At 44.2% G+C, this 13,007-nt stretch overlaps 1 protein-coding gene across 1 annotated transcript in view; it reads left to right on the forward strand.

Annotated features, from left to right (window-relative positions):
• MYT1L (myelin transcription factor 1 like) overlaps positions 1-13,007 on the forward strand; it is a 1,231,183-nt gene that overhangs the window by 414,338 nt on the left and 803,838 nt on the right. Inside the window, exon 2 of the mRNA XM_086926390.1 lies at positions 11,248-11,360. The gene's annotated coding sequence lies outside the window, so the exon portion shown is untranslated. The remainder of the gene's footprint in view (positions 1-11,247; positions 11,361-13,007) is intronic.

Here is a 13,007-nt window from a genome sequence, read left to right on the forward strand (position 1 = left end):
GCCCGCGGGCCTACTATAGGGGTGACTAACATGAAGTTAAGGGAAGGTTTGAGGGACTGGCAAGTAGGTGTACTTGCGCAGCCCGCGTGACAGTACCAGACTGCACGTAGGTCTCGCAATGACCGACCTGTAGACATTCTTTTACGAGGCCGCTCTGGTGGGTGGCACAACACGTGCTGCAAGCCCACAAGCGGCATTTGTATTTACAAGCCCCGGCACTCCTGGTGCACTAGACTAGGGACTGACAGTAAACCAAATAAGCCAAACATGGAATTCAATCGATACATCAATTTAACATAGGGAGCACTTGCACTGTGGCACTGATCAGCAGTGGCACAGTGCCCAAAGCATTAACCAGCAAAAACATCGTAAAACAGTGGAGGCAAACAGAAAAAATGGAGGAGAGACTCAAGCCAATGATGTCAGGTCTAACAACTCTCATATCAGGATTTGGTCCCTTTCTGGCTCTTAGATAGGCACATACATGAAAATATTTTATATGAGCGTTGCACTGTAACAATATGTAAGTAGTCACTACTGTTTTTCAGTAAGCTACAATTATTCATATATTCATTGATTCATAGGTCTTGCCTAGAAAGATCTGCTGTGTACAATATCAATTCTTACAATGGGCTTTGGGCCAGCCCATTGCTTATCATACCTCCCCTGAACCAGAGCTTCCTGACTATAATTTTGATTTAAATACTTGTATCTTTCCACTGCTTAAATTTGGGCAACTACTTTGTAGGTTTTGCCTACACACAGCTATAGGTGTTTGTCGTTTGCCTCTGGTTGCCAACATCCAGACAAATATATCAATATATACATTCTTATCATATAAAAGAATAGGCGTTAGGTCAGATCCCTTCAGACACTGTATGTTACAATTTTGTAAAAGTTGCTATTGGCTGGATGTACCATCTTTAAAGCTATAACATTTTGTATAAGGTTACATGGGATACATTCCCCACTATGATACCTCCCTTCTCAAAGTATCTTCGTCCCTTAACTCCTTCATTCACACCAGCCATCGCCCTGTACACGATGTGTCTGCAGTTAACCACACCCTCCACTGTCTGGCATATGCTCGTATTTTGACTTTGCCAATGCTTTCTGAAAAAGCCAAAATAGGAGCTAGCCAATACTTATTTTAAAAGGTTTACCTCAGACAAATACACAGGTACAAGATGAAATTATAAACAACAGCACCACCTCTGGCCTGTAAGCGGTGTTGTTGGAAAGACAATACACTTAACCCCTTGGGCGTGGCCGGAATTTGGCTGCGGTGTGGCAGAATCCCACGCGTGCGCAGATCAGAGAGCCCCCGGCCGTCCGGCGCACATGCCCACCGCGGTGTCGGGCGGCCTGGGGCCGTCCGACTCATGCAAGGGGTTATGCCTTTACCTCTGGGTGTCTGAGTGTCACTGTTTTCTTTCATTTTGTTGTACAGGATACTAGAAATAAGTCTTAGCTTTTCAGTAAATATTTTTACAGGGCAGAAAATATTTCCTCTTATTTGTTCCACAATAGAGGAGACCAACAGTTTTTCACATTGGATGGTTTAGAAAGATTGTTTTCTGCAGCCTATAGGAGTCTGAAGGGTGATCAACACTTGTATTAAACCTTAAATGTGTGTGTTTCTGTGCTGTGTGCACATGGAAACAAAGGGCCTATTTATAAAAAAATGTCGGAGTGCGGAGCTGCGCCAAATGTACAAGAATACAGTGCACCCCTGTGTTTTCTCTAGTGCTAACGCAACAAAGCTGTCTGGTGCCAACGCAGGCCTGTGACTGTGCTGTTGGGACAATTGTTTGTGGGCAAGAAAATACACCTTCCTGCACATAAACACTCAATAGTGGTGTTTTGCTCTTTCTATGTGTGCTGCAGATTGCCAAAGAGCAACAAACAAGGAGAAATAAATATTTTCTCTTCATTTTGCCATTTTAACGCCTGGTATTCAATGGCGTTCTTTTTTTGGTGCTGCCTCAGCCTTGTAAATCTAGGGCAGCGTTAAAAAACAATGGGTGTTGCAGTGGAACACCCACAGCAACACCAATTGCACACCTCTTTGCCACAGGGGACTGCAGTAGAAAGGGCCATATTTACAAGGTGGTGTTTAGCCATACTTAGCGCCTACTTGTAAACATGAAAAATGACTCTACGTCACCAGAGCGTAAAAAAAAGTGAAACACTGATGGTGATAGGGGCTTGTAAGTATGACCCAAAGTGACTTCTTGAACATCTCTGAGGTGCATGAGATGCTAACAGGATATACCATTGCTTCCTCTGGAATCTATCTGCTGGTAGGATTTGCAAATTAAAAAATCCAGCAGAGCCTGACTTTCTATTTGATGCTGTTCATTATTTAAACTACACCAGGATGTGTTTTTGCAACCCTCTTTAAATGTGTGCGCAGTTTTGCAGGTTTCTGGTTTAGGTTTTTTTTTTTGTTCCTTTTGATATATTTGCTCTGATTCTTGGCATGCTTAGACTTCTAAACTCACACATATAATCAGGAAATCAGACCTACTGCCCTAAAAGAAAATTAGCAATGAATCACGGTGGCCTGGTGGTGTCGCCTGCCAGCTACCCACATGGTGTCTTGCTATCTCAGGCGAGGTGTCAAATACTGCATTCTGGCAAGGGGTGGCAGGTGTTACTTTTTGAAATAACTGGCAAACGTCAACATTTGGCAATGGTATCAGCTGACTATATGGGGGAAGCAGCAGTTCTTAGAAGGGGGCATTTTTCACTTAGTAGTGTAGTTATGTTTGGGAATTGATGGCTAGTTCTTGAAGTTGTCTGGAGGCAGTTGTTCTTAAAAGAAATACAGGTAGGAGTCTTCCAAATGCGGATGCGGGCACCTCTAAACAAAAGGTTGTCAGTTTTGGTGGAAACAACAGTTTCATAAAAGTAAGAGGAGAGTAGCAGATTGCTTAATCGAATTTGTTTTAGTATTTTCTTTTTTACAATGAGCCAATTAGAGTCACCGGGTACTTGCTCTGTATACCTGATCCTGTCCTTTGTGACCATCCTGTCCAAAGATGATACAATGGATCATCTGTTGCCTTTCACTGAACCCATCCACCGCTAGAGGTGACAGGCTCCTCACGCTTGTCTTTGCCCCAGTCCATCCACCCCCAGATGTTATCTGGTTTACAAACTTTTCCATTTGCTCAGCACTACCAGCTCATAGTTAAAATGATCTGTATCTCAACCTCCACCCATGTACAAACCAGACCCGGAGGTGACAGTCTGTCATCTTGTGCCAATGATTGACAGTCTATTCATAGAGGTGACAGGTTTTGGTGCTGCCTTTCAAACCCCCTAGCTTTCAGTCACTAGAAGTGACAGGCTCTGTATCCTCTGCCAGCCAACTCCTGAGCCCATACAGACCTACAGGAGACAGTCTCTAAAACTTTAAGCCCTGAATCATGATGTGTCTGTCATTAGCACCATTCCTGTCCCAGAGTGTGCCGACTTTGCATCTCTGTACTAATGCCAAGAAAATGCATAGTACCAAAGTGGCATGCTACATATCTCCGGTTGTTTTGCAAATATTCTGCAACTAACCACTTTAGAGAAAAGATACCTTCATCTCTCTAAGCTGGATAAAATCCGGACGATTGAGTTGGCTGATAGTAGCTAGTTATGCTGCTGTGAAATAAACAAAATCCTTGATTGCAAAGTACTGCATACAACAAACTAGTAATATTTGTAGTACCAAGAGTGATCTCATCGAAAGTGTAAGGGATGGTTAACCCGTTTAGAGCGTCAAACGTTCAGCGCCCAGTGCTGAACGTTCGAATAACGGGTGGGGCCGCGTAGGCCAACGGACGTGCACAGCACTACCAAGGTAGTGCACGCGACGACCGTTTGCCGACGGCAGCGCTTAAGGGGTTAAGGCTGGCCATGAACAAGACTATGTTTCATGTTGCAAGAATATATTATAGGCTGCATGGCCCTAAAGTCATCCCTGGCTTCTAAAGGTCTCAATAGAGTTTTGCACTACAGATATGACTATCCATTTCACATTGTCAGATAGAATGTATTCACTTGTTTATTTACATAGTTTTGTAAAGCACAGGCCACTCCTCATTAGATGATAAGGAAGTCAAAGAGAAGACACATGGTGTAAAAGGGATGTATGTCACGTGTTACAAACATTCTTGAAGTGGTATTCCATTCAATGTCTTCCAAGCTAGCTTCATGTTACTCTTGAAGGATAAAGAGCTGATTCTCACATGTTGATTAGAAAAAGTTCTGACCTTCATTTGTCAATGCCTAGAGCTATTGGTAAACTTACTGACGCAGTGTAATGACCACCTTGAAATCATACAAAATTACACTCCAAGACGGCCACCCACTTCAACTTGCTTTGACAATGCTCTGCTACAAATCTAAATATCAGAAGTCAACAGGCATTTGAAAAGCAATGCTGATTGTCTTACAGACCACCAGGAGCACAAACTAACCTCAACAAAGCCGTCACTGAATTCATGACCCCGCTCGCCACCGAATCTGAACACCCAATCTTACTGGGAGATCTAAATTCCACCTGGATGACTCCACTGACATCAACTCCACTGACCTCCTGGAAAGATTGGACAACATCGGCCTCAAGAAGCTGGTTATGTACCACATGCACAAAGCACAAAACAAACTAGACCCCATCTTCATGTCAAGCAACTGAATACGATACAGCCACACCTCGTAACTCACCTGGTCGGGCCACTCCATTGTACACTTCACCCTCACAGGACATCCCCACTCAGCCTCCAACCACCACAGCACCCCCTACCGTAGCTGGACCAAGGTCACTCAGCAACAATGGACTGACTCCTTCAGCATCACAGAGCCCAATGTCACTACCAACTTCAACCAGGCAGCAGACAACTTCAATGCCTGGATCGCCAATGCCACCAACCAAGTCGCTCCCACCAAACCAGCCAAAAGGCACAGACCTATTAGATGAGCCAGCTAGTACACTCTGAGACTCGGCACAGTAAAGCGCAGGTGCAAACAACTGGAAAGAGGATAGCACACCAGCAGGAACCACACTGACTGAGCCACCTTCAAATCAGCCCTCAGCTGCACAAAAGCTGCACTGGATAAATACCAGCACCAACCAAACCAAGGAACTCCTCACCATTGTCAGAGAGTTCACCTGCCCATCAGCCACCGAAAACTCAATCCCCTCCTCACAGGGACTCTGCATCACCCTCAACAGATACTTCCACAAGATAGCATCTATAAATACTTCGATCCCCGACCCTCCAATCTCCTCGACATCCCATCGACCACCACCACTGACCACCCACTCACCGCATTGGAACAACTCAGCACACCAAACGCAATCTTGCTTATGAATTCCAACCACTCGGGAGCACCCACAGACTCATGTCCCCTCTGACTTTTCAACCTGGGAAGAGACGAGATCAGCCACCAGCTTACCACCATCCTGAATGCCTCCATAACCTCAGCCACCTTTCCCGACACCAGGAAGCATGCAGAGATGAGATCCCTCCTCAAGAAACCATGGGCAGACCCTAGCAAGCTCCAGAACTACTGTCCCATCTCTCTAATCCAATTCCTCACAAAAGTTCTGGAGAAGGCCATCAACCTCCAACTCACTGAACACCTGGAGAGCAACAACCTACTGGACCCCTCCCAATCAGGCTTCAGAGCCAACCACATCACTGAGACAGCCCTGATCACCACAGCAGACAACATCTGCATCCTACTCATAAGAGGGAAATTAGGGGACCTCAACACTGTCTCCCACCACAAACCCATCAAACAACTATGCCAGATTGAAATTACAGACAATGCGCTAAGATGGATCAGTGTGTCCTTTTCTCACAGAATACACCCAGAGAATGCACCTCTCTCCCTTCACCTCATAATCCAAGCACACCATCTGCGGCATACCCCAAGGCTCATCACTCAATCCTACCCTCTTCAACATCTGAATGATACCACTAGCAGACATTGTCAGATCGCACAACATCAACATAAGCGCATAGGCTGATGATACCCAGCTGAGCCTCTCACTCTCAGAGGTCCCCACCTCGACGAAAACCAACTTCCACAACTCTATGAAAATTTCTCAGCCTGTATGAAGCTCAACTGCCTGAAGCTAAACACGGACAAAACTGAAGTTCTGATCTTCGGCAGACACACTGCCCTCTGGAATGACTCCTGGTGGACAGTGTAGCTCGAACCCAGCCCCTTGTCAAAAGCCCATGCCGGCAACCTGTGCATCATCCTAGACAGAGAACTGTCCATGAAATGTCACGTCAACGCCGTCTCCTCAGCCTGCTTCCACACGCTATGCATGCTCCGCAAAGTTTTGAAGTTGCTCCCCCATCAGCACCAGGAATACAGCGACGTAGGCCCTCATTACCAGCCGACTGTACTACGGCACGGAACTCTATGCAGGGGCCACCACCGAACTCATGCAGAGTCTCCAAATGATTGAGAACATGGCTGCCAGACTGATATACCTGCCCAAGGGAATCCATATCATCCAGCACCTGAAGGACGTCCACTTGCCCCAATCCAGAAGCAATGGCGATTCAAGCTTGCAACCCATGCCTACAAAGACCTCTTTGACCAAGGACCCACCTATAATAACCCCTGCCTGCATTTACACCTGCTCTGCACACCTTGCTGTTGCACAGATACCACACATCCGCCACTGCCTCTCTGGAGGAAGATCCTTCTCCCATCTTGCCACTAAAGCATAAGCGCCTGCCCCCTCCACATCTGCACCACACCCTTGCTAACCCACTTCAGGAAGAGACTCAAGACCCGGCTCCTATACTAAGACCCACAGGACAGCACTTGGATGCCCTCCCAGGTGATAAGCCACGCTATACATGTACAACTTGATTGATTAATTGTCTTTAACAATGTTTTTTTCTTTTGCTTACAGCTCTCCATGGGAGTGTCTTGCTCTCTCCTCCTCTCCCCTGTTTGCTGCTTCCACCTATTCATTCCCTACAATTGCCATGTTGAACTCCTACTTAAAGTGTGTGTATGGCTTTCCCACACTCATTCTTGTTCTCCTCAGCTTTTTTGATACCTCCTTGGATTGCTGAATTGCTACTCAGTCCATTACTCTTCATCATTGCTTATCTGTCACATTTAATTGCTCCCCACACCCCGTCGCTTGTGCATATGTCATCACAGTGATGGACTTTGGCCTTTTTTGGACTGATGGGGAATAACATTGGCAACAGACAGGCCTCTGTTTTTTACATTAATGTTCAGCATCAATAACAAGTATTGGTAATGCCAAGAGGTCTTCTGACACCGTTGAGATAAATTGGTTTTGCAAAAGCACATTTTTTATTGTCTGAGATGTTGTTTTCTGTTTTTATTAGGGTAATGAACTAAGAGTTTTGGGGATCTTAATGTTCAGCTAGTCAAATGTCGGTGGTTGTTTCCTCAGTCCTTTTATATTTGTAGTTGATGTCCACTTATACATGTGTATTCTGAAAACACATGCATATTTGTGTGCATGAATGTTTTTCTGTGGGAGGCATATACATTGGATGTGATTAAAGTAATACACTTAGTAGAGTGAATGGCAGTGGGAATGGGAAATGATGTATGCTGTTGTATATTTACACACATAGCAGATGTGTGAGAACACCATAAGTGTGGAGGTAGAGGTTAATGTATGCCCAACTAGCAATGTGCTTACAATAATGCAGAGCAGATCTACCACACAGTATGTTAAAGATGCTGCTTGTGTTAAATTTAATTGAGTAGTCATTTCAATTGTGTAGACAGTGGAGATCAAAAAATCCCACACAGCTGCCACCTGTAAAACGATTTACTTTTTAATGTTGCCCAAATTGGCAGGTAGAGCAGCCACACAGTGTCACTGTGTTCTGTTGTAATACTTACTGAATGAGAAGAAATCTCATTTCTACCACCATTTGCTAATGGTCAGAATGTAGAGATGGTTCTGTGGTCTCTGTGCTCTGCTAAGTCATTTGTGAGAGTACAGAGAGAAGCGGCTTGAGTTGGTCCTCCTGTGTCGAGTTACTCCTATGTAATTCTAGACATGCTAATAGGAAGATCCAGGCATTGCTCTATCTTCCTCTGGCTAAGCATTTTGGGCTCTAGAAGGACAATATGTTGATGTTTTTAAAGCAAAGATTAATAAAATTACCCAGAAGGACATCTTTTACCTTGAGTGCTGACTTTACAGCTATAAGGATGGGCAGGAAGGGTCAGTTTTTCTTTTGATTCCTGGGGGAGAAATTGGGACGCAAACAGCCTGTCAATATAACAGGTTTTGACTTTTCTGGTTTTTAGGAGGTTGCTGAAAACCCATTTATTTTGCTAACTCTGTTGCAGTGGAATCCTCTTGCATCTGATTCCCCGGCACCTGGAACCCGTAAGTGTCAGTGTGTTGTACAAGAATGAAAATCAACTCATCTAATTAAACACCATACTTTTTTAGAGATTACCATCATGGATGTGATCACCAAATATTTACTTGAGAAGATCAAGAGAAAAGGCCTCATTCAGGACTATGAGCCTGGATTTAACCCACAATGCAGGACAGTGAATGTTATGATTTATGTGGTGATGGTACACCTAAAATCACTGGTATCAGCAACCCCTCTGTCAGGAATGCGCCTGTTCCCACAAGGATCTGGACTTGACTATAATCCACCAATCAACCCGTAAGAACTTCCCAAGAGGTGGGATGTCAGAGCAACCTCCCATACCCGTCCATTATAGTGAAGGAAGATTTATAGGTTTATGAGAAATGTATGCCAGTGATGACATGTCACAGGAGTTCCTTCTGCCCAGTTGGAGTCGGGATTGTAAGCCCTGTAACTACAAGTGGCACAATGACAATCACGATAGATGAGTACTACACATTAAAGCATACACTGGGAGGAAAGGCAGGTTGTACTCATGGGATACTTCAAAGGAGACGGCAAAAATGACCCCCAAAGGAGCCAGGAAACACACAGATACCCAGAAGCACCCTTAGGGCAGCAAGGAAAAGTAGCTGTAGCAGTCTAACCAAATTGACCAGCATTCCAGTAAAGGAAGAGAGACAAGGAAAAATGAGACCAGGGGAAATAGAGTTGGGGAAGGTAACAACACACGCCAGGAGGGTACACAATACAGTGATGAGCTAAGCCAAAGGAAGAGCCATGCAACAAATGGAAAGCATGTGTTACTGCAAACCTTCTATTGGCATTGACCTGGAATTGTCTGTTCTTGAGCCTTTGTGTCTTCGTGTTGGCCAAGAACTAGTCCTCCCCACCTCAATTTCTATCCTGCATTTCATGTATCTCTCAGATAGATTCAAACAGGCTTGCACATGTGCCTCTTTCCCGGTATGCCCTTTGACACAATCCTGACACTGTCTCTTTTCATTCATGTGTGCTCGCTTTGACACCTTCAACCATCAGACCTTGTTCGGCACCCTCACTTTTACAATGGGTTTTCAAGGCAGTATTCTACTGAGGTTCACATCCTACTATAAGAACGAGGTGCAGCACATTCAGATGAATTCCTCAACGTCCAGTCAGATCTCGGTAACCCACAGCATTCTGCCACACTGAATCCGCTATAGATTTTCAATCTGATCACGGAATCTGACTTGATAAAAAGTGTGTTTCAATCCACCCATGCACAGATGTTATTGAAATCTACTTGAAAGTCTTAACTGGTTAAAATATTAAACACCTGAATGACTGCATTGGTATGATTCACACCCGAGTTCCCGAGTTTCGAAGATTAACCGTGAACTCAAAAGACACCAATACAGGAATACTACTAATTTCCAATGATTGACATCAATACCATGCACCAGGCTGGCTCTCCAAGAAAATTCTGGATAGCTTAATTCTTTAATCATGAACAGCGATTACCCCCTCTGTTTCTTTAGTGACCCCAAATCCAGCTTTACGGTTCACATGAGACACAAGATAAATTAGTACCGGCATCACCTTGCTCGGCTCTGTAGAGTTAAGCCCGTCCTAGTGGAAGCAGATTTCAGCCGCCCTTCAGCCTCTGCGTCTGTCCCACGGTGATGGCGAAAATGATTTGTTGGTCCACCTGGCTTAAATGAACTGCCTTTCTCATCCAAGGCCTTTGAACGTTTCGCAAGCTACCTCGTCTCACCCGTATCACGATTAAGAACTGCTGCACCATCTACAAGACAGTAAACTGCCACCTTTCCATCCCTGGTGAAAAAGATCAAGACCCACCCCCCAGTATGCACAATACACAGCAGTATCATCACAAGACTCAAAACCAGAATATGCAGGGTGGAGGAGGCAAGATTCTAGAGGACCTGGTCTGCCATCCAAGTTTAGATTGCCGGCCCCGCTCTTTTCTACTTCCATAGGGAACAGAAAATTAATCTCTTGTAACAGCATCCCCCTTAAAGCGTAACTCGTCGGTTACTGCCTCACCTGTCCTACATCACCTGCATTGGCACCCTCACTGTGACCGCTTCGCCAGGCAGTCCCTCTGTAAGGCTTGATTAGCATCCCTCCCCTCTGTGTTCATTTCCTTCTCTGATTCAGGGTCCCTAGGTTTCAGGAAATAGATATTTGTGTTTGTCAACAATGAGTGGCTTATCATATCAGAAAATGTCTCTGTATTTTTCTATAAGCATATTTAAAAAAATAAAAGAATATCGATAATGTACATTTTGCACTTTATTTACCTTGCAGTCGTGTGCTTTAATTCAGAGTTTAGTAAGCAAGCATTCAAGTGCATTCTTTATGACAAAACGCCATGAACTTCATCTAATGTATCTTTTGGAGGATTTGTGGAAAGGTTTCTTAATTTAGCTCATCATAAAAACCACGGGGAGCCCCTTAGGGCCCCCTCTTCTTCTTGACACACTTCACTGCTGCCCCATCAACACCTCCTCTGTTATTGTGATGTACTCAATTTAATTAGAAATTTCGAGTTTTGAACTCAACCCAAGATAATAGGTGTTCAAGCATTTGCGGCACCTCTCTTCTATCCTTTCCTGTACATATTTCTTTCTCCCTCTCTCTTTTTACAGAGGCAGTATGCCTAGATCATGAAAGCCACAGTACTGCTAACAACCATCGATCAAACAAACCATCCTATGCATTGTGTTAGAGGGTGTATTCAAATATATTTGGGAGGAATGTGCAGTGATTATGCCATGTTACTTAAGGACATCATGGATTTGATAAACAATATATTTTTTCATTACATTTTTAGAAAATGAACCGGATAGACATTTGGTGAAACCACAGCTCCCTGGACCTCTACCTGATGTGACAGCACGCCTCAGCACTGCACCAAAGAGCATTTGCAGCACCAAGCGATTTCAGGTACAGCTGACCTAGATTGAGTAGTCTCCAAGGCATTGGCTAAGGTTCATTTCCTGCAAGGCTTTTTCTACTGCCTTCTCTTGGTAACTCCTGTGATTACATTACATTTACTTGGCTCTTCCCGATAGCTGGCTTATAGTTAAGCATTCATTTGCATTTTAACTTTAGATTGCTAATTCAGCTATTCTGAGTCAGTGTTGTGTAATATGCTCTTTAATGTTTCGTGGTGGCAGAAGGAAGGCATGCAATATTAATTCTGTATGTAATATTGGCTACTGAAAAAATAACATAACATATATGATTCATTTATTAGATGTTATTTATATTTCATTTCTATACAGTATACATACTGTCAGTGCTATGTAGGTCACCCTCTGCATATTTTACTGACTAGGACAGGCAAATTGTGTTTTTCAGAAAGAAGGGTATAGCAATTTGTGACATTAGCTGCTATATTCGTCATACGTGCAGATGTGCATTGTAAGAATTTGAGTTATTATTTGAGAGGGGTGTGACCCCCCACTTAGGTCATAAACATAGTCCTTGTCACAGTGAACCAGAAAAGTCACAACATAAACCTGTGTTAAATACTCTGGTATTATGACACATAAGCAGTCAGACTTCCCTTAGAGGCAATGTGTAAAGTATTCATACTGCACTCAGACAGCAATAAAGTGAAAACTCAACACAAGAAAACTCCCAAATCAACTTAATAATATAGAGTAAAGTTGAATCTGATTTATCATTTTTTACAGCGTTAAGTAAAAATAGCACCACAAAGCGAAAGTTGCGGTTATCTGGTCGCTATGGACTGGGTCAAAGTCAAATGTTTAGGCCAACTGCAATAGAGCGTGAGTCAGCTACAGAGACCAGATTTGCCCTGGTGGCAAGTTTACCCTCTAACTTAGTCCAGTTTTCCCTTAAGAAGCACTTGTTGATTAGGTGGTCGGCAATGAGGCTGCAAGCTCAAATTGGATAGGAGGCTTTTCACAGCTCTCAGGCAGAACTTCAAGTTGGTTTCATGGTCATTGTCAGCACGAAGAGTAGGTCAACATTTGGAACTTGGCACCGGTGTGAAACGCGGGGAAGTTGTCGACGCGAAGAGATCCGGGAAGACCTCGTTGAGAGTTGGATGCAGGTCTTGTTTTGGCCCCAGTGAAGTCAGTTCATGTTCAGGAGGAGACCAGGGCAGATTTTTTGAAACAAAAAGCACAAAACCTCTGTTTTTTACCCGGAGCCCTGTTCTTGCACTTTAGGGTTGGAGGACATTCTAACAACAGCATGGGGTCCACGACCTGGAGGGGCACCTCTTGGGGGTTAGGACTCAGCAGCATTCAGATAGGTCTGATTGATCATGGTCAGCTGGGCAGTTGCAGTGGAAGCCTGTGGAACCTTGTTGTGTCCCTGTAGCTCAAACAGGATATCAGCCAAATGACCCTTGAAATCGCTTCTGGGGTCCTTTGTTAAAGGCAAGCAGTTCCACTCTTCCTTCAGACTTCAAGACAGCAGGACAGTCTTTCTGAGTCTCCATAAGTCTACGAGTGTTCTCATGAGGGGTTTTGAGGGTGCCACTTTTATAGCAGGTGACAGTCTGTGTGTGAGGGACACTCCCTTTGTCTAATCCTAAACAGGTTCTGGTCAGTTCTT

Source organism: Lissotriton vulgaris, chromosome 6 (genome assembly GCF_964263255.1).
Source record: "Lissotriton vulgaris chromosome 6, aLisVul1.2, whole genome shotgun sequence".
Taxonomy (NCBI): domain Eukaryota; kingdom Metazoa; phylum Chordata; class Amphibia; order Caudata; family Salamandridae; genus Lissotriton; species Lissotriton vulgaris.